The sequence below is a fragment of the Dryas octopetala genome, chromosome 6, assembly GCF_963921425.1.
Source record: "Dryas octopetala chromosome 6, drDryOcto1.1, whole genome shotgun sequence".
In the NCBI taxonomy this organism is placed as follows: domain Eukaryota; kingdom Viridiplantae; phylum Streptophyta; class Magnoliopsida; order Rosales; family Rosaceae; genus Dryas; species Dryas octopetala.
Window position 1 is genome coordinate 19,467,328 of NC_141371.1, and position 22,416 is coordinate 19,489,743.

General features: G+C 36.3%; 1 long non-coding RNA gene and 1 pseudogene across 1 annotated transcript; both read left to right on the plus strand.

Moving 5' to 3' along the window:
• The first annotated feature begins 246 nt into the window (after window positions 1-246).
• LOC147283080 (uncharacterized) lies at window positions 247-1,209 on the plus strand. The gene is made up of 3 exons (XR_015123123.1): window positions 247-372; window positions 500-547; window positions 656-1,209. It is a non-coding gene; the product is annotated as an uncharacterized LOC147283080 (long non-coding RNA).
• Window positions 1,210-9,756: 8,547 nt separating this feature from the next.
• LOC147283081 (uncharacterized) lies at window positions 9,757-13,493 on the plus strand (annotated as a pseudogene).
• Window positions 13,494-22,416: the final 8,923 nt, after the last annotated feature.

Genomic DNA, 22,416 nt, shown 5'->3' on the forward strand with positions numbered 1-22,416 from the left:
TATAAATGTCTCTAATTAAAAAAAATAAAGGCGTAAATTTGAGAACCGCCTATGTGTTTTTTTTTTAAGAAATAAAGTGATGGAAAATAAACACCTCTACTTATATTAGTGGCTGAAGAGTAGCGCTCCTAACATTTTAACAAAAAATTTAAAGATTGCAACATATATCAATCTGCCTCTATATTTTTTAAATAAATTTAAATTTAATTATTATTAAGGACATTTGGTATCTACCGATATTCTTTTTTCAATTAATTTGGACAACTATTCAGCTTCTCCTTTCTCCTAAACCCTTTTGTTCACATAGCCGTCTCCGACTCTTGCTTGCAGATCCCGCTTAAGCTCTTCAGCTCTTCCAACCATGGCCGTTGGGTACTCCCTCTCTCTCTCTCTCTCTCTCTCTCTCTCTCTCTCTCTCTCTCTCTCTCTATTAACTCACCTTATTCAGTACCTACAGTTTTCACTAAGTCACTGACACATTGAACTTTGTTTGACACAGAAAGAACAAGAGGATTTCAAAGGGAAAGAAGGGAGGAAAGAAGAAAGCGTAAGCAATTTTCATCTATATTTGTATTAATACAGATCTGGGTTTTCTTTATTTTTCATTTTTAATTTCATATAATTTAACTTTTGTATTTGTATGTGAATATTTCAGGCCTGATCCCTTTGCCAAGAAAGATTGGTACTCGCGACATCAAGGCCCCTTCAGTGTTCACTAACAAGAATGTGGGGAAAAACTCTCGTCACCCGTACATCAAGATTTGTTCCTTGTGTTGCCTTTGCGTGTTGCCTTTGTTTTGTGACTATGTTGTGTGTCAAGACTATATTTGCTGGAAGTGAAGATGGGATTAGCTTAATTTTCATTTGTGTTTCTATTGTTGCGTGCATTTGGCTTTACTGTAGCAGTAGGTGGGTTAGGAAGATTTAATTGTCAACAGAGCTCAAGCTTTTAACAAGTGTTGGGATTTTAACAGATTGCTTCTGAAGGACTCAAACATAGAGTGTTTGAGGTATCCCTGGCTGACCTTCAGATTGATGAGGAACATGCTTACAGAAAGATGCGATTGAGAGCTGAAGATGTCCGAGGGGGGGGAATTTTTTGTTATTTGATTTTGTACTGGTGGCGGAATTATGAGTGACATTAGTGCTTTTTTATGTTTTTTATAATTTTTTCAAAGCATTCTATATTGATAGTTATAAAATTGTATGTGACGCTTCATTTATTAATAATATTTTTTTTGGGATTGATTTACTAATAATATTTTATATTTTAATTTAATATTAATATCATATGGAAAAAAAAACAGGTTATGTAAGTGTGTATTTTCCAGCATATATTATACAAAAATATATATAATTTTTAGATTATTTTAAATTTAATTTATAATAATAATAGAAGCGAATGCTAAGTGCCTCTAAAATAATCCAAACTTAATCAAGGAATTAATATGAGGCGAATACTAAAGTGCCCCTATAATTTTTATGAATTAATTTGGGGTGGTTGTTATCCGCCCCTAATTAATTTTCAAATAAAGTAGGGGCAGTTATTATTTGCCCCAGAGTATTAAATTAATCCGGTTATAATTAAAGGTAACGTCGTATAAATATCCGCCTCTATTTATCATCATTGGGGCGGATAGATAGTGACATCCACCCTAATATTAATTAGCGACGGTTGCAATAGGGTCGATTATTATTTCCGCCTCTCCCACTGCCCCTATGCCATTTAGGGGCGTTTTTCTGACCCTACTATTTTTTGTAGGGGCAAATCTCTTCTGCCCCTATAACCCATTTTTCTTGTAGTGGTGCTAAGGGTTTGAAGTACTAAAAAAAGCCCTTCAAGAGATGTTGGTCACCTTACAAGTTGCCCAAAATGTGGGACCCACATGTGACATATTAGCATTCAATGTCTAACTTGTCTGTTGGACAAAAAGCAGTGCTAAATTGTATCAAAATGAAAACTTTAGGTACTAAATTAAAAGAATTGAAAGGATAGGGTGCAACCGTGCAAGTTGTGAATCACCTTAAATCTCAGGAGTGAAAGTTGTAGTTAGCCCTAAAATTTAGCGTGTGAGGGTGACATGTGTAAAAAAAATTAAAGATTAAAACCAAAAGGGAAGAAGAAAGAAAATCAAGTAGAATCAAAGAAAGGACAAAGTATAGTTCATGTAATTGATTGTCCTCATCCATGATAATCACTAACCATCACTGAATTTACATCGAAAACATATTATGAGTAGCAAATAAGTTTTGATTTAGTGGTTATGTTTTTGGATTTGGATCCTCTACTAAGCACTCTAATCTCCTAACCTTGCTAATCTTTTAATTATGGAGTGACACGTGTCTTTTATAACATCCTATGGTTCATACTCATTTAGAACTATAATTACCAAATTAAAATAATTAAAAATAAGAAAAACAAGAAAACCATAAGCCCAGCCCACCCTCCCTCCCCCCTCCAACTCCTTTCTTTCTCTCTCTTCCCACCCACGTCACTTCCTCTCCCCCCTCCCCCTTTCTTCTTCTTCCTCCTCCTCATTTTTCTTGTTTTTCTTTCTCCTGGTTAAAGATACATATAAAATATTAAAACAAAAGGCTAAGAATTTGATCCCCCCCCCCCCCCCCCCGGATATGTAGATCCCCAATCCCCAAATCCACCCCTTCTTCTTGTTCTTTTTATTCTTCAATACATATATAAAATTTACAAAATAAAAATAAACAGCGAAGAATCCCCCAACAACAATTTGCAAACCCCCCAAACCTACCCCCTCACACACTATAGTGTCTACAGATAGATTCCTCACACCGACCTCTTTTTTGTCTTTTTGTTGTAGATACATATAATTAAAAAGAAAATTATAAACATAAATATATTTTTATTATTTGGAAAAAAATCCTTTTAATTATTTTGATTTAGTAATTATAGCTCTAAATGAGTGTGAACCATATGATGTTATAAAAGACATGTGACACTTTATAATTAAAAGGTTGGCAAGATTAGGAGATTAGAGTGCTTAGGAGAAGATCTAAATCCTATGTTTTTCTACATAGAGATTTCAAGTTCAAATAATTATTTCTCCAAATAAAAAAATACACCTCTTTGGGGTCCTTGTGCATGCTCATATATTCCACCATACTTTACCATTACTTACCTTAAATTAGAACAAGGTCGAATTAAAATGATAGACAATTGAAATAAAAAGACATCAGAACAAGAGATGTTGATATTATAATTAAAAAATATAAATTTTGGATGAAAAATTTTAAAATAATAAAAATTTAGGGTAATAAATATACATGAAAATTATTTGTATAAATGATACAATCAAAATCTGGGTATGCCACAACGACACCTACCTTGAGAATACCAAAGATTATATTTATACCCATTTTTTAACATGTGCCACGTGGCACCAAATCTGGGTCCTGAGAATTAAAACTTAAGCCTAAATCAAAGATTGAAGACAAGGAGGGATGACCCATTCCCAAGGCCCATTTGGCCTTGGCAAACAAAGAAAAAAGCTCTCGGCTAGACTTGGCTGAGAGAATCTTCAAGACAGAAGGCACGCAACCATTTATATGACATGTCCAGAAAAGCTGGCAAAAGGTTGGCCCCAATTATCATTGTACCAGAAATTCAGGGCACTTCCAAGCATACACTTGTCAGCGATCCCAAGAGGGAAGGACTAGGATTTTGGGCTGCCTCCACTATAAATATCATGCTAAAAGGAGAAAAAAGGACACATACACACACCTCCAGAAAACCTGCAAAAATCTGCAAATTCTTCTTGCCTACTGCTTTCTTATTGACTGTTACTTTGTCATTTTTCTTCTATTGTTATTTTCTTTTTATTCCTATTTGAAGATCCATAGTTGATTATCATTTCTTTTGCACTTATCATTAAGGTTTATGTAATAACTTGGTTCTAATTTTGTTAAAATTAGTTTTAATTATATTTATTTTATTATTTTTATATTTATGTTAAAAAAGGGGGGGGGGGGGGGGCTGGTTGCACATGTATTCAGCCTTGATTTTTTTTTTGCTGGGTTAGATATTGGGGTTTTCTTCTTGTGAAGGAAAGCTTGTAATTGGTTGTTTAAGAGGTGGCTGGGCTGTGTGGTGGAGGTGTGTGCTTGTGAGTTAGGCGGTGTGTGTGTTTCGGTGGCAGAGGTGTGTGTTTGTGGTGTTATGAGAATGAGGTTTTATTAAGTTAGCTTAGAACACCACAAACAAGAACCTAGACCGCGTTTGAGATTGCAGTGGAGAACCCAAAAGCTATTGTGGATGACAATTCTCAATCATCTACAACAGTTTTGGTGTTTGGTAAAAAAATTAAAAACTACTTTTCCCCACAATTCTCAACTCCCCATAACAAAAACATAAAGCAGGTTTCTAGGTACTTTTAAAAGCTGCAGTGAATCACAACAACAATGAATATTTTATTTTACCTATAATACCATTATTGATTTCTATAATTTTTATTTGTTTATTTTAAATTAAATAATATGTCCATTATTAGTTATATTTTATATTGTGGTAATTAATTATGATATTTTATTTGTACGATTAAAATTATAATATACCTAAAAAAATTAATAGGCATACTTATTTAATAATGTTGTTTTTAGAAAAATTAATGCTAATAAAAATTTGTAGCCAAAAATTTCAAAAATAAGTAAAAAAACATTTTATTTTTACCAAAGAAATAAGTGAAAGACACTTTTAGCGTTACGTCTATTTTAGTAATTATACATAGTCACAGCACTTTTACATTAACATTTACCAAATGTTTTTATACTGTTTTTTGCACTCATAGCAGTTTTGAAAACATAGTTTACCAAACACTTAACTGCTTTACTTTACAGCTGACTTTACTTCACACTTGTTTTTCTTCACAACAATACCAAACTGGCCCCTAGTTAGTAAGAACCCAACCAACCAGAGAACCAAACCCAGTAGGAAAAAAAAAGAGAAAACCGAGAGAGAGAGAGAGAGAGAGAGAGAGAGAGAGAGAGAGAGAGAGAGAGAGAGAGAGAGAGAGAAGAACACAGAGAAGGAAAGGAGAGGAAGAAGAAGGTAATTTTCATTTTTTTTCCATGGATACTCTGTTTTTTTTTTTTTTTTGTGATTTCGAATTTGGGTGATGATATTTGTATTGGTGAGGTTTATTTGATTGTTAGAGTTGTTTTTAAGATCACAAACAACCTAGAGTTTGAAGGAGAAGTGAAGGATTCGGGTTGGGGTGTAGAGAGAAAATTTTAATTTTTAAAGTTTTTAAATTTCATTTGTTTTGATTGTGTTTTCTTTGTTTTAAATTGAAGTTTAAGTTTTAATTTATCATTTCTTAGCCTTAGGAACTATTTTGGGAGGTTGGAATTGAAGAGAAATAAATTTGGTTGAATTTTGGAAAATCTGCCAAGTTTCTGCAATTTTTGACAATGCTCGGGTACCTACTTTGAGGCGTTATAACTTGAGTTGTAGAGATTCGTTTTGAGTGGTCTTTGTATGTTTGTAAAGAGGAGCTGTAGAGCTTTAAAACGAGTATAAATTTTCTCAATTTGGAGTTGATTTGATAGGGTAAAAAGTGAGCTAAAGTTGGAAAAAATAAGCAAAAAACTAGCTAGAGGTTGAAGATGATGAACAGTGCCGCCAGACCACCACTCGCACCACCGGTGCGTGGCGGCGTGTGCGGCTTCTGCGGTGACCGAGGAAAGTCCCTCCCCACTATATTTTTGATTCCGAGTCTACTGGTGGCCTCCATTTTGCGATTGGAGACCCCTAACTTAGTGTTTTCACTACACACACTAGAATTAGACAGTGAGCGACTTTTATTCCGTAAGTAATTGTGATTTTCTTGTACCGGATTAGGTTCGGAGAACGACCCGGAGACACAAGGTTATTTCTAGCGGTGGATTAAGCTCATTTTTCGAGGTAGGGGGATCTCGGAATCCTTAAACTGCAAAATTTGATTTTATTAAATCTTTGTTGAAAAATGCGATATGTGTGCTAATTAATACGTGTTTATATGAATTATTTGAATTAATTGAGCATGATATGAATTAATTAATTATTATATATAATTATGTGCATGTATTTGAAAGTGAAATATGATCCACTGAGAATGGAGTTATAGTGGTGAGAAAGGAATGAGTGTTAAATTTAAATTCCTAAGTGCGTGGGGAGAGACGCTCCTTCAGTTGCGACTAATAAAATTATTTTTTTTCCAACGCGCATTAGGACCTTCGGTTGCAACCGAAGTTAGGGTGAAATGTAATTTACTTTTTAAGGGTTTAAATAAAGGAAGTGCAGCATAACATTCATGCATCGATAATATTATTAAATATATATTATCTGCTCCATGTTGTATGATTCATTGAGATTCTATATAATTAATTTTGCATGTTAAGGGGAAATGTCCCTACTGAGCCATTGGTTAGAGCTCACCCCCTTATAGACTTTGCAGGTTCAAATACTGAAGATCAGAACCTTTTGAAGAAGTAAGAAGAAGATGTTTATGTAAATAAGTGTGAACAGACTTTGAAGTTTAGTTTCGTTTTATTTTAGAAGTTCTATTAAACTTAAGTTACTGAGACAAATTGTTTGATGTAAACTAAGCTTGAATTCAGTATGGTATGTTAATAGTATACAATTTCTTCTTTTATTTTATTATTCTCCGTCATATTCTAGTCATAGAAGTTAATTCTATAATTAGAGTGTGATTCACATCTTAATCCGTAATTAGTTCTTAATTATGGATTGGAGAGTGACAAGTTGGTATCAGAGCACAAGGTTTAAAAGAATCCTAGGCTTGAATTGTGTGATAAGAGAAAAGTTTGGAGTTTAGTTTGTTGTTGGAATTAGAATGTTATTAAGACTGGAATTTGAAATGTTTTGATTAGAGACATTTTGATTAAGTTATTACTATATTTTGGGTGATTGGTTTTAATGTTGTTCTTTTTGGAATTAATATAGGTATGATGGACTCATTTGATACTAATTAATGACACTTAGGGAGGATACCATATGAGACGACAAGGTCTAAATTCCTTGGATCCACAGAAAAGTGAGGAAGAAATTGGTCGACAAGCAAACCTTAACCTACAGAGGGAAATTAGAGACGTAGGAAACAGTAAACGTTTCTATCCTAGTGAATTGGTGAAAGCAGAAGTAAGATATCATCTCCAAAATAAAGAAGATATTTCTAAGGAGACAACGAGACGATATAATAATCCTAATCTTTATGAGGAATAAGTCAAGTATCTAGTACAACAAGAGGGAGATCATTGGCCGGAGTGGCCACCAGCTAGATTACAGTTACCTTCAGTCCCAGGTCAAGGAGCATCTACTGAAGAAGAAGATCCAAGTGAAGATCTTGAACAACCAGTAGAGTCTGAATCTGTTTCTGTAGGTTACTCGGGAGAAGCCGAATCTCGAGGCTCGGAAGTAAGACCTAGAGCTTCGAATGATACTGAGGCTGATGCAAATTCCGCTAGGTCTAGTGGAAGGATTGAAAGTTCTGGTAATAGAAAATAAGTACCAGATCTTAGAATAGTGAAATTAGTTGAACGTTGTTTATAGTTTTGTAAAAGTTTACTATGTTGTGTAAATTATTTTGAATCGTTTTGTGATATATAATATGTATGTTTTGTTGTTTATTTATTATTAATTTTATTTATGTTATTTATTTGATGAATTTTATTTCCAAGTAATTTACAGATTTATTTAGAAAATCTTTATTTGAAGTTTAAATTAGTTATCAATTTAATTCTCTTAAAAGATGGTGGAAAGACAAGAAATTTCGAATGAGAACGTGAACGGTAACCAAGACGTGGTTGCAGCTATACGAGAGATGGCAAGTGCTATTCGAGGAACTATAACTTAAGAGAATCGGCATGAGAATGCCCGGGAGCGAGTTATGAGAATTCAAGGGGAATTCTGAAAGTCAAAACAACCAGTGTTTAAGGGTGAACCTGAAAAAATTATATGATAGTTGAAGAATGGCTTCGCCAGATGAAGAGGAAGTTACAAGAGCAAAGGATTGCAGAAGAATTCAAAGTGTGTTAGTTTCTAGGATTTGTTATATTGGCTATTTTCCTTTTCAAAACCATTATATTTATTTTCATTTAATCACTCACAAGCTATAGGCTAGATTAAGGACAAAATCAGTTGTATTGAAGAAGTTAAGAATGAACAAAGACTCAAGGTATACTGCACTTCATTCATTTCATGAAAATAACAGTTTTTGTCTATTTGACTAGTCATTCACTGATCATAAAGATCAATGTTTTTCACGTACAGTGGTTACATGACAGTCACTGCAGTGGGGCCATTTCGAGTTTTGCTTATTAAAGCCCATTTTCTGTTTTTCTAAACATGCATGTGCACAGCACATGACTTGCTTTTCCTCACTGAATCAGATCTGATTGCATCTCATTCCTTCACGCCACACACTCACACACCTCAGCACTATTCATCATCTTCTCCATTTCTGATTTTTGCAAAATAAAGCAATATTTGATTTTACAGCTCCTCATTCTTATCCTTAGCAATACTAGGATACCTCTCTAGGACAAAAGGAATATGCCATTTATTTGTCTCTTGTGGACAGCCATTGATTGGCTTCCATGTGGCTCGGGCAAACATGGAAAGGGCGTGGGTGGTGTACGGGTATATGTGGTATCGGTTCAGATTTTTTGTGTGTGTTGATGATCGAGCATATTTTGTGTGGGTATTTTTGTGTGTTGATGATTGAGTATTTTGGGTGAGTGCTCATCCTTTATCAAGTAAGAAAATGCTTTTGATTTTTAAAACTAAATGATTTTCTTAACTTGTTTTTTCATCTAAAATCTGAATGGGTTTGAGTGTAGTTTAAAATCTTTTCACATATACATAAACACATTCATTTAGATTTTTAGTTTAAGGATTCTCCATTAGCATTTTCATGTCTCTTGCTTGAGAAGGATGATTTTTATATAATCCAGATTTGCACATCATTTCTCATCCATATCATTGAATCCACTTGCTTGGGAGCAATCGGTGCCATGTGTTGAAGAGCCCAAGGAGGAGCTGCCAACGACATGAAGATTGATTGCTAGCTTCAAGGTGTTTGTACAAGGATGCACAATGGTAAGAAGTTGCCACTTAGTATTAGGACTAGAGTGATTGAGCTTGTTGTGTGATTGCTTGTATTGAAACCCTTGATATTGGATTGCTTGGTCAGCTGGAAAAGACCCCCAGTTTTTAACCATTAGTGGTTTTCTGGGTGAACAATCTTGTGCCTTGTTTGTGGTATGTTTCCTATGTGTTGCTGATTATTAATTTGGAAATAACTTCACAAGATCACACACTTCAGTTTAGCATGTTAACTTAAACCATGAATGCTAAATGAAAGTTTGATAAATCTGCCCACACACCACTTTAGTTGTTGATAGCACTGGGATGCCTACGTTGATGGATCCTTTGAGTGCATAGGTTGTCACTCAATTTATTGGTGTGTTCTGACCTGTGGTATTTACTAAAGTTGTTTTGGTTTTACAAGTCAATCTGGAGTTTCAGATTTTAGTTACTGCATTGTCAGAGTTGTGTCTGTTTGACTAGTTCCTGAATGATCATATGAAACAAAAATTGGGGTTCAATCACTGACAGTAAATTTAATCAAGTTTATTAAATGGATAAATCACCTAATACAAACTTTCAAAGTAATTGTTGCTTGTTCTTACCTGGAAGAACAAGCATATCATTGGTGGGAATCAGCAATGAGTATTCGAGAGGAGGAAGTCACGAATTGGGCAGAATTCGAGAGACTTTTTCTAGAGAAGTATTTCTCTGATATAGTCAAAGATATGAAGGCAAGGGAATTTGTCAATCTATCTCAACGAGATTTGTCGGTGGTAAATTACCAAGCAAAATTTGAAGAACTAACGTGTTTCGCATCAGAGTTGGTGCCAAGTGAAAGAAAGAAGGCCAAGCGATTCCAGGAGGGTCTCAAACCAACTGTTAGGGAAAAAGTTTCCGTTTTGAAGTTAGAAAGGTATGCAGATGTTGTTGATCGCGCTTTAGTTGTTGAACAAGCAATGGTAGATATTAAAAAGATGTGGGAGGTTAGAACATCAAGTGGAGGTCAAAGCAGTAAGCGTCCGAATTTTGGTCCTAGCTTCTTGTTACCAACCACCAAGGGCGCCGTACTTTGATAGAAGATGTTATCATTACTGTAGACAAGTAGGACATATTCATAATCAGTGCCCATCATTATCATCTTACCAAATGCCAAGTACCCAACCACCACCGTATCGGGCACCACAATTTCCATATCAGGCTCCCCAAATTCAGTATAGAGCTCCACCTACATCACAGTATCGTGCTCCACAACCATTTCAAGCACGAGCAATTTTTCAGCCTCAACAAAATTGGGCTAGACTAACCACTAGTCAACAACCACCACGTCAAGGGGTACGATCTGAAGCTGTCAAACCTAGACCCTCGGGAGGAGCAATAAGACCAGAACAGTTTACTCAAGGATGGGTGTTTGCACTTCAACAAGTAGAGACTCAAGCTGATTCGATAGTGGAATATCCTGCTGATCCTGTAATCGAAAATCAGAGTGATCCTATACCCGATCAGCAGAGTGAATTTCCGGGTGAGGAGCAATATCTTTATGCTATGGAAGAGTAGTATAATTATAGGGAGGGCCAGTGTTCTGGTGCTGAGAGAGATCAAGAAGATTATCAAGCAGTGGAAGGTACGTCTCCAATTTTCAATTCTTAGGCTACAATACTTTTTGATACTGGTGCAACATTATCATTCTTATCTGAATCGTTTGCATCTACCCTTAAATTAAAATCTGAAGTTTTGAACCCACCAAAATTTATATCCTCTCCATTGGGTGTTAAAGTAAAAGTTGATAGAGTGTGTAAATTTTGTATGGTAGAACTCTTAGATCATAAACTTGTATTTGATTTGTTGATAATTGATATTTTCGGGTATGATGTTATTTTTGGGGTAGACTGGCTTAAGAGACACTATGCTATTCTTGACTTTGGTAGAAATTCGATGACCATAACCACAGTGGAAGGTGGAACCTTTAGTTTTTGTGGAAATAAGGATATTTTTAAGCCCTAACGTTTCTTGAGTGTGAAAGATTTTGATTATCCAAGAATACTAACTGCTTTAACGTCTGAGGAAGGGTAACTCTCAAATGGAACAAATTCCTGTGGTTAAAGATTTTAGTGATGTATTTCCGGAGGATTTATTTGGATTACCACCAGAATGAGAAGTATAATTTGCGATCGAAGTGTATTCAGGTACAACTCCTATTTCTATACCTCCACATAGACTGGCACATGCGGAGTTAAAGGAACTTAAGGAACAACTTAAAGATTTACAAGAAAAGAACTTTATTCGCCCTAATACGTCACCCTGGGGTGCACCAGCCTTATTTGTGAAGAAAAATGATGGAACACTTATGATGTGTATTGATTATCGTCAACTGAATCGAGTAACTGTGAAGAATAAGTATCCACTCCCTAGGATTGATGATTTGTTTGATCAACTAAGAGGTTCCAAGTATTTTTCAAAGATTGATCTTCGTTCTGGATATCATCAACTTCGAGTTAAATTAGAAAATGTTCGTAAGAAAGCTTTTAGAACTTGTTATGGGACATTACGAGTATTTAGTTATGCCTTTTGGATTAACAAATGCACCAGCCGCATTTATGGATCTAATGAATCGAGTATTTCGACCATACCTCAATCAATTTGTGATTGTCTTATTGAAGATTTTCTTATCTACTTAATTACTGAAGAGGAACATGTACAACATTTGGCAATAGTATTGCAGACATTGAGGGAGCATAAGTTATTCGCCAAATTCAGTAAGTGTGAATTCTGGCTAACTGAAGTAAAATTTTTAGGTCATGTGATTTCTCACGAAGGTATTGATGTTGATCCATCTAAGGTAGAAGCAGTGATGAATTGGAGTCAACCTAAAAATGTTTTGGAGATAAGGAGTTTTTTGGAATTGGCCGGTTATTACAGAAGATTTATTAAGAATTTTTCTCGGTTAGCAGCACTGATGACTAAGTTAACACAGAAAGGAGTGAAGTTTATTTGCAATGTCGAATGTGAGAAATTTTTCAAGGAATTAAAGATTCGATTGACAACTTCTCCAATATTGATTATTCCGGAAAGAGAGAAATGTTATGTGGTTTACACTGATGCATCACTACGTGGATTAGGATGTGTATTGATGCAATCTTATCGAGTGGTAGCCTATGCTTCTCACCAACTTAAGACTCATGAACGAAATTAGCTGCGATTGTTCATGCTCTAAAGACTTGGAGACATTACTTATATGGTGAGCGTTTTGAACTTTATTCGGATCATAAGAGTTTAAAGTATTTGTTTACTCAAAAGGAATTGAACTTGAGACAACGAAGATGGATGAAGTATTTAGAAGATTACGATTTTGAGTTACACTATCATCCTGGAAAGGCGAACGCTGTAGCTGATGCTTTGAGCATAAAATCACAAGAAGCTATAGCAAATCTACGGATTCAAAAGAGGAAGATGATTGAATCTATTTGTGATTATCAGTTATACATTGGGTCATATGGAGATCACCCTTATCTTTGTAATTTGGTTACTCATCCAACGTTGATAAGAAAAGTCATTGAAGCACAACAAGATGTACAAGCAAAGATGATTAAGGAATTGGATACTAGAGGAGAGATGACAAAGGAATGGACAATTGGTGATGATAAAGGATTAAGATTTTTGAGTAGATTGTATGTGCCTGAAATTCCGGAACTAAGAAACGAAGTACTTCATGAAGCTCGTCATTCAAAGTTTCCAATTCATCCGGGTGGTACGAAAATGTATCGAGATTTATGTCGTCAATTTTGGTGGAATGGAATGAAGAAAGATGTAGCAACTTTTGTGTCAAAGTGTCTCACTTGTTAACAGGTCAAGGCAGAACACCAGAAACCGGACCACTTCAACTGTTACCTGTAGATGAATGGAAGTGAGATCACATCACAATGGACTTTGTAATATGACTACCTTGTACAGTACGCGGTAAGGATGTAGTTTGAGTTATTGTTGATAGATTAACTAAATCTGCACATTTTCTACCTGTGAAAACGACTGACACTACAGAAATGCTCGGAAGATTATATGTAAAGGAAATTATAAGATTGCATGGAATTCCTATTTCAATTGTGTCTGATAGGGATCCAAAGTTTACTTCTAAGTTTTGGGAAAGTTTACAACGAGCATTAGGAACACAATTAACTCTTAGTAATGCTTTTCATTCTCAAAAGATGGACAATCTAAGAGAACTATTCAGATCTTGGAGGACATGTTAAGAGCTTGTGTTTTGGATTTTCAAGGAAGTTGGGAAGATCATCTACCTTTAGTTGAATTTGCTTATAACAACAATTTTCAATTAAGTATCGGAATGACACCATTTGAGGCACTTTATGGACGACCATGTTGATCACCCTTATGTTGGATCAAAGCTGGTGATGCGATATTAATTGGACCAGAGTTGGTACAAGAAACAACAGAGAAGATAAAGCTCATCAAACAACGCCTACTTACAGCTCAAAGTCGACAAAAGAATTATGCGGACCGCAAAAGAAGACCGTTAAGTTTGATGTAACGCCCCGAACGTCGAGCCCATTAAAATACTGAACATCAAACTGTTAGATCTGTTTTCTCTTACTTTTGAGCCATGCACAACAACATAAGTAAATATAATTATGTCAAAAACATTTTAAACAAACCACTGAGTAAAAACAATTAAATAAATCTCTCTAGGTCCCACTGCCTCGTCTTCTCCCCACTGCTTCCTCAGCCTGCTTAACCTGCAAAACACAAATCCTACACCATATCCATGGTGTACCGGGTTATACGACAAACCCGGTAAGCTCACTAGAGCTCGTATGAGTGAAATGACATAATAATTGTCCTCAATAATTTTCTCAATCTCCAAACTCAAAAAACAATCCATAATTACTTAATCACAAAACATTCCACCACCAATCATCCAAACATCAAGATAATCAAAAACTCCTCATATGCACATCAATTCTCATCAATAATAATAATAAAACATTTTGACAAATCAATTGCCTAATCGCTAACTATTAACCTCAACATCAACCTCAAGCATTCACATCTTAATTAATAACCTCACGGCATAATCACCCTCGCTTCCCTTCTCAAGCTTCAAGCCTAAACCTTACCAAGTTCTAACCAGCCCAAGTCCTAACGAACAAAAGCCATACAAGCACACAAAGCAACAAACAAACTATCTAATTTCACTCACACCGCTCTTTGAAATCCCCCAGCTTTAAAACTATTTTCAAAATCTCTTCTTTCAATTCCATTTTTAAATCATCTCAAAACTGTAATTCGAGCTCTGAAGAATAAATAGTATTTTCAAGTTGTAAAACTGTTAAAATAACTGGAATAAAACACAATGCTCTACTGGAACTGTCATTTAAAATATTTACTGATGCAAATTCATTTCTCAAAATGCACCACAAACTAAAATCTCACGCCACACTAGTACCCGGGAAACTGCTGGTCATACACTGCCGAGTCATCTCTAGGCAAGTGCAGAGCAAATCTATACCTGCTGTGATGCTGGTCATACACCGCCGGTTAGGCAAGTGCAGAGAAAATATCATGCTGGTCATACACCGCCAACTAGGCAAGTGCAGAGCAAATGTCATGCTGGTCATACACCGCCAACTAGGCAAGTGCAGAGCGAGTGCTGGTCGTACACCGCCGAGTCATCTCTAGGCGAGTGTAGAGCATTACATACCTGCTGAAGGGGGTACTAATATGGCGGTTTGAAACCGCTTCTGTATATCTCAATCAACCACATCTCAAAACTACTCATCCAGATAAAAACTAAAATTTAAATCTTTCCATAAATCCGCTTAAATAAAATCATTCTCAAATTGTGAAAGCTGCTCGATCAAAATCATTTTCTAAAGGACAGAAATTCATTAATAAAACTTCCCCAAAATAATACCAAAACATTTTCCAGAAAACTGTCCATACTCAAATAAATCAAGAAAAGAATTAAATTATAAAATGTACAAAACATTTCGAAAACCAAGGATCCACTCACAGTCTACCCTGAACTATACTGAAACCTTCCCGAAATTGATTCCTACTGACGACCCCTTCCTCACTTGTTTGTCATTCCTACTCACAGTCTATTGTATGATAATTGCTTAATCCTCACTTAATCCTTTAGTCTCAATTTTTGTCAATTCCTTCTTATGGTCTGAACCCTATACTTGGCTTCCTCTAACATAAAGCATTAAATCACACAAAATTGACGATTTATTAACGGTACTCTACATTGAAAGTCCGATACGTTTCACTCACAATTTAACTACGTAAAAGACCAAAATACCCTTCACAGTGCCATTGTTCGGATACCAAATCCGGCAGCATAACGACATCGGGAATGAGATTTTCCGAGCCCATGTACCTGTTAAGACCAGACAACCAATATTTAAATATTCAGGGTTCACAATTTGGCGGTTCAATGACCGAAATGGGCGATAACCACCACGCACGGTGGCTGCCCAGCCCCAAATTTCACACAATACTCACCAACACATAAACAGACCCTAGGGTTGGCCTCTAAGAGTCCTGGGGAGGCTGATTAACAAGAAAAACCACCCAACTCGCCGCCACAAGTGGCGGAGCCGTCGGTGGTAGCGGTGGCACAAACCTAGAAAAATCCAAATTCAACTCCAAACAATCCTAATCATATAATAGAACCTTCAATTGCACATAAACAATTCAAATTCAAGTCCAATTTCAAGAAATTGGAAATATAACAAACACCCTAAAATCAAATTTTCAATTTCTCAAAATTGGGAAAACACACCTTAGGGGAAAGATAGCCCGTACCTCGAAGATCATTTTTGACAACTGGACCGTCGGCCAAATCTCGTCGGAAATGGCCGAAATCGGCGGCGGATGCCGGCGGCTGGCTTGGCTTCCCGAGCTCATTGCTCCGTCGTGGAGCCTCGTATGGACGAACGGAGACCATGGTTGAACTCACCATGACGAGGGCAACAAAGCCCAGTAGGTCCGATGTCGCGTCTTGGCTGGAAAAATCAGCTCGACGGCGGTGGCTCTGTTTTCTGTTTTACGTTGTTGCGGCGTCGAGAGGTGACGGCGGGGTATGAGACTGGGCTGGGGAGGACGGCGACGACGAGACGAGTCTGCCGGTACCCGTCGCTGGTCGTGGCGTGGCCGGAAAAGCGAGATCGCCGGAGGAGACCGTCGGTATGTTCTGCGTTGATTCGTCGCGGTGGTGGCTCCGGTGGGTGATCTGCGGCCATGGGAAGGAAGAGGGGAGAACGGCGAGCACGGTGGACCAAACACCCAGCCCAGCCGCCGCCGGACGCGCCGCCACTCGCCGGCGACAGGGGCGGCGAGGGTGAGGGGCGAGAGAGACGCGCGGGGGAGAGAGAAAGAGAGAGTGAGAGAGTGAACAAAAAAAATCTGACTTTTTGGGTTTTTAAAACCCCATTTCGTAAAAATTACAAGTTTGCCACTCACTTCACATGTCCGTATCTTTCAAACCGTAACTCCGACTGACGCGTGCCGCGTGTTTACGAACTCGTGGAATCGAGACCTTTCCAACGTGCCTAAAGTCAAAGACGAAAGTCCATTAGTTTTAAAAGTCAACTTTGGGTCGGGTCGTTACATTTGATGTTGGTGATCATGTTTTTCTAAAGGTTTCTCCACGAAGAGGAATCAAAAGATTTGGAAAGTCAGGAAAGTTAGCTCCAAGGTTTATTGGTCCTTTTGAAATCTTAGAGTGAATCAGAGAAGTGGCGTACATATTAGCATTACCACCTCAACTTTCAAGAATTTACAATGGTTTCCATGTCGCAATGTTACGGAAGTATGAGGCAGATCCTCTACATGTGCTTGATTGGAGGGAACTTGAATTGGATGAACAATTATCATTCGAGACTAGACTTGTTCAGATTTTGGATCGTAATGAACAAGTTCTCCGTACAAAGACAATCCCATTAGTCAAGGTACTATGGAGAAATGAGAATATTGAGGAAATGACGTGGGAAGTAGAAGCTGAAGTACGTCAGAAGTACCCCAAGTTATTTTCTTAACTTTTTGGTTAGTGCCAAATTTCAAGGACGAAATTTCTTTTAAGGAAGTTAGAATGTAATAACTTGGTTCTAATTTTGTTAAAATTAGTTTTAATTATATTTATTTTATTATTTTTATATTTATGTTAAAAAAAGGGAGACTGGTTACACACGGGTTCAGCCTTGACTTTTTTTAGCTGGGTTTGATATTGTGTTTTCCTTCTTGTGAAGGAAAGCTTGTAATTGGTTGTTTTGAAGGTGGCTGGGCTGTGTGGTGGAAGTGTATGCTTGTGAGTTAGGCGGTGTATGTGTGTTTCGGTGACAGAGGTGTGTGTTTATGGTGTTATAAGGTTGAGGTTTTATTAAATTAGCTTAGAACACCACAAACAAGAACCCAATTAGTAAGAACCCAGCCAACCCGAGAACCAAACCCAGCAGGAAAAAAAAAAAAAAAAAAGAGAAAACCAAGAGAGAGAGAAAGAAAGAAAAAGAAGAAGAGAAGAGAAGAGAGGAGGAAACAGAAAGAGAAAGAGAGAGAAAGAGAAAGAGAGAGAAAGAGAGAGAGAAAAGAACACAGAGAAGGAAAGGAGAGGAAGAAGGCGCTAATTTTCATTTTTTTTTTTCCATGGATTGTTTTTTTTTTATGTGATTTCGAATTTGGGTGATGATATTTGTATTGGTGAGGTTTATTTGATTGTTAGAGTTGTCTTTAAGATCACAAACAACCTAGAGTTTGAAGGAGAAGCGAAGGATTTTCAGGTTGGGGTGTAGAGAGCAAATTTTTAGTTTGTGTTTTTGAATTTCATTTGTTTTGATTTTTTTTTCTTTGTTTAAATTGAATTTGAAGTTTTAATTTATCATTTCTTAGCCTTACGAACCATTTTGGGTGGTTGGAATTGAAGAGAAATGAATTTGGTTGAATTTTGGAAAATCGGCCAAATTTCTGCAATTTTTGATAGTGCTCGGGTAGCCTACTTTGAGGCCTTATTACTTGAGTTGTAGAGATCCGTTTTGAGTTTTGTATGATTGTACAAAGGAGTTGCAGAACTTGAAAACAAGTATAAGTTTGATAGGGTAAACAACGAGTTGAAGTTGGAAAAAAAAATAAGTAAAAAACTGGCTAGAAGTTGAAGATGATGAACAGTGCCGCCGGACCACCACTCGCACCACCGGCGCATGGCGGCGCGTGCGGCGGCTCCGATGACCGGGGAAAGTCCTTCCCTACTGTATTTTTGATTTCGAGTCCTATGGTGGCCTCCGTTTTGCGATCCGAGACCCCTAGCTTAGTGTTTTCACTACACACACTAGAATTAGAGAATGAGCGACTTTTATTATGTAATTTTTTGTGATTTTCTTGTACGAGATTAGGTTTAGAGAACGACCCGGAGACACAAGGCTATTTCTAGCGGTGAATTAAGCTCATTTTCGAGGTAGGGGGATCTGAGGATCCTTAAACTGCAAAATTTGATTTTATTAAATCTTTGTTGAAAAATGAGATATGTGTGTTAATACGTGTTTATATGAATTATTAGAATTACTTGAGCCTGATATGAATTAATTAATTATTATGTATAATTAGGTGCATGTATTTGAAGGTGAAACATGATCTATTGAGAATGGAGTTATAGTGGTGAGAAGAGATTGAGTGTCAAATTTAAATTCCTAAGTGCGTGCGGAGAGATCGACGCCCCTCCAGTTGCGACTGATAAAATTATCTTTTTCCCAACGCGCATTAGGACCTTCGGTTGCGAACGAAGTTCGGTGAAATGCAATTTACTTTCCAAGGAATTTACTTTTCAAGGGTTTAAATAGAGGAAGTGCAACATAACATTCATGCATCTATAATATTATTAAATATATACTATATGCTTCATGTTGTATGATTCATTGAGATTCAATATACACTACAAGAAAAGAGCCCTTTGACAACGTGCAATGTGCGTTGTTAAAGTAGATACACAACGTGCACCTGCACGTGGTCGTACGACATGTTGTTAAAAAGTGAGATCCTTTAACAACGTGCACGGCACGTTGCCAAAAAAGGCGATGTACGTCGTCACAATGTCTGATCATTCGCTCATAGCCAGTGTAAGACGACATGCGCACGTTGTAGTCTTGTTAATCAACAACGTGCTATGCATGTTGCTGTAATGTTTCAACAACATGCGATTGCATGTTGTTGTTTATTTTTTGACAACTTTGAATTGCACGTTGTCATTCATATATATTTTTTATAATAATTTGACAAACCAATGTTAACCACCAATTTGAGCTAACAATTAAGTAACAAAATAGTTATCCACCAATTGTTTAGAATCAAAGAAAATCATTAATCTACCAATAATAAAATATTTTTCAGTCGAATTGATAATTAAAATAGACAAAAAGTTAGATTTTTCAATAAACATCAATTCTCCATGTTGAAACTAAACAACAAAAACCAAATTTAGGACAACTTGTATTACAAAAAGCCCAAACAATACTATAAGTCTTATGAAAAGAATGATCCACTTAGCTGCCAGACTTGCAATCCTCATTCAAAACATGGTCTGAACCCAAATTCCATTGAAGTTAAAGTGCATCTCCAGTAGTTGGTGTACCACTCTTCATACATATGCATGCCTCTGTCACCACCTGTGAGAGAAAAGAATGGCAGTGAAAAAATTGATTAGAAAAGGAAGTATCAAAGAAAAAAAAAACAGTTAATAATTGGAGGGAAATGATTGGAGGGAGATAGGGAGGGAGGGCAGTATGGAGCATTTTTGTCTTTAACATGCTGTGTAATTCCTTTGCAAAAGTCAAAAGGTCCAAGTTCTTTGTTTCATGACCATACAGATACATGATTTAGTGATGAAGCTATTGTTCTCTTCAACTAGCAACAAACCTTAGAAAAGAAAAAGAAAAAAAAGACATGTACATGATTCAAACTAGCAACAAATATAAATCAGAAAATCCATGGGAGTATAGAAAAGAAATATAAAAGATATTAAACTGAACATCAACTAACAGTCCAGCTATATATATATGTATATATATATAAATGAGAAAACATGAGAGAAAATGTCTTAAATCATAACCACAAAAGAATGCCCTGCTAAAAGCCTTATATAGCCTAACAAACATATATAAAAGGTACTAAGAATTTGGGGCTTCAACCCATTATATAGTTACATACCCCTGCTCTGCACCCTTAGAAACAAAAACAAGAAAAGAAAAAAAAAACAAAACAAAAAGAGAACCACAATAAACAAACTGGCTAGCTATTTAGCATGTCAGTCAACAACACCTAATTAATACAAATCATATTTGGAGCAGGTGAGATGTAAAGGGTAGTGTGTTACTCTTTAAAATAAAACTTTTATTATCAAAATATGTGTTTTATATGATTAACAATCATCAAATTAGAACCTTATGATAGTAACTTAACAATTTTAATTGTACCACCATTGGAGTCTAATCTTAATTGAACTGAACTTACCAAAGTTAAGAAAAACAAAGTGAAATAAGCCATTTGAAGAACTCCGCAGAAAACAAAGTTGAGAGTTCAATTTTAGCTAAGTGGCTTTATGTTTTATTACACATGTGATTAAGCAATAAAGAAGTGAAGTTCATAACTAGTAATGTCTTTCGGTAGAAAAGTCAAAACATAAAGTACGAAATTGAAATTAAATAAGTTGTGTTATTGTTACATACCTGACTTTGATTTGAGAGTGAAATGAAAACCAAGATGTTCTCTGTTATGTAATCAATGTGAGCTATCTTGGGCCAATCTTCCCCCATCTTATCTGATACCTTTTCTTCATGGAAGAATAGTTCTTGATGAACATATAGGAAAGAGATAACTACATAATTCAAGACAGGAACATTACCTACATTCTTGAGGAGTTGAAGTGCCTTCTCGTCCAAATATTTCAGACATGATAGTCCTCTGATTTGGAAACTAAGGAGCAGTTGTTCCTTGAGAACCGTCTCCAAGAAATTGTATTTGGGCAATTTTTGATTCTTTTCATTGGTCTACCTTTTAACCAAAACAAAACGAACTTAGAATTAACATAAACTGCAGAATCACAAAACCTGGAAATACCACAAAATCATCCATCTTCAACAAGAATTGAAGGTAAACAGAGAAGCCAGCATGGATATACTAATTTCTGACATCTGAAATTTGTTTTGACTAGCTAATAATAGCAAGTTCAGGGCACTCAAAATCTCAAAACAAATATAACCAAACTATGAAATATAAGTAAACATTAGAGACTTGGAAATTTAAGAAATTGATATTCTAGACCAACTTCCATATGCAAAATCAAAGCTATTGAAGGCAGAAATTGAGTCCATTATTTTTATACAACACTACTAAACTACTGTCCAGACAATAGCAAATTAAATCAGGAAAGAACTAATAGCATACAGAAATTCAAGATAACTAATAGGAATTTAAAATATAAAGATATAACACGGAATTTTTTTTTTTTTTTGCAAATGGGGCACTAGAAACCATATAATCATTATAAGAGAAGAAGTAGAAAAATGGAGAAGCAAAATGGGAAGTGACCTGAAGAAGAACTCACCAAAATTGAGCAAAATAAAAGAATTGACGAAAATAAAAGGGATTTTTTGCACAGAGGAGCTTCCTTGTATGAAACCCTAAAAACTCAATCATGAAAATTAAAACCCTAATAAATTAAAGAGATGAGCTTCAAAGATGGAGGCAAACCTTCAATGATAACGGCAAGAAGCAAAAATATATAGAGGGAAAAAGAGAAAGAAAGAAACAGGAGGCTGAGACCTAGATCTGCGGGCTTGCGTGGGCTTCTACAGCTTCTACTGCTCCCCTCCCTTCGCTTGGCTTCGCGTGCTTCGACCATAGTGGAGCTCAGCTAATTATGCTATTCACTCAATGTAATATTTTGCAATACACACAGATTTTCAAGATTGATATTGCAATACCAACATCATCAAGATTAAAAGCAATTCACTCAATGCAATCAAAACCCATTTGAGAAAAACCCACAAAGAAGAAGCAAAGGAAGAATCTTGTTATACCTGGATAAAGCAATAAAAAGGAAGAGGCACAGTAGCTGAGCCAAGACATTCTTATGCTAGGAATAATATGGGGCTTTGCCTTTGGGAAAAGGGTCGATCAGATTTTGGGGGGGGGGGGGAAGAGAACGACGACAAGAATAGGTTTAGGATAGAATCGATGGGGGAGAGAGGCTGGGCGAATTGATAGAGCTTTGTCCAGTCGCACCGAACATCCAGTTCCAA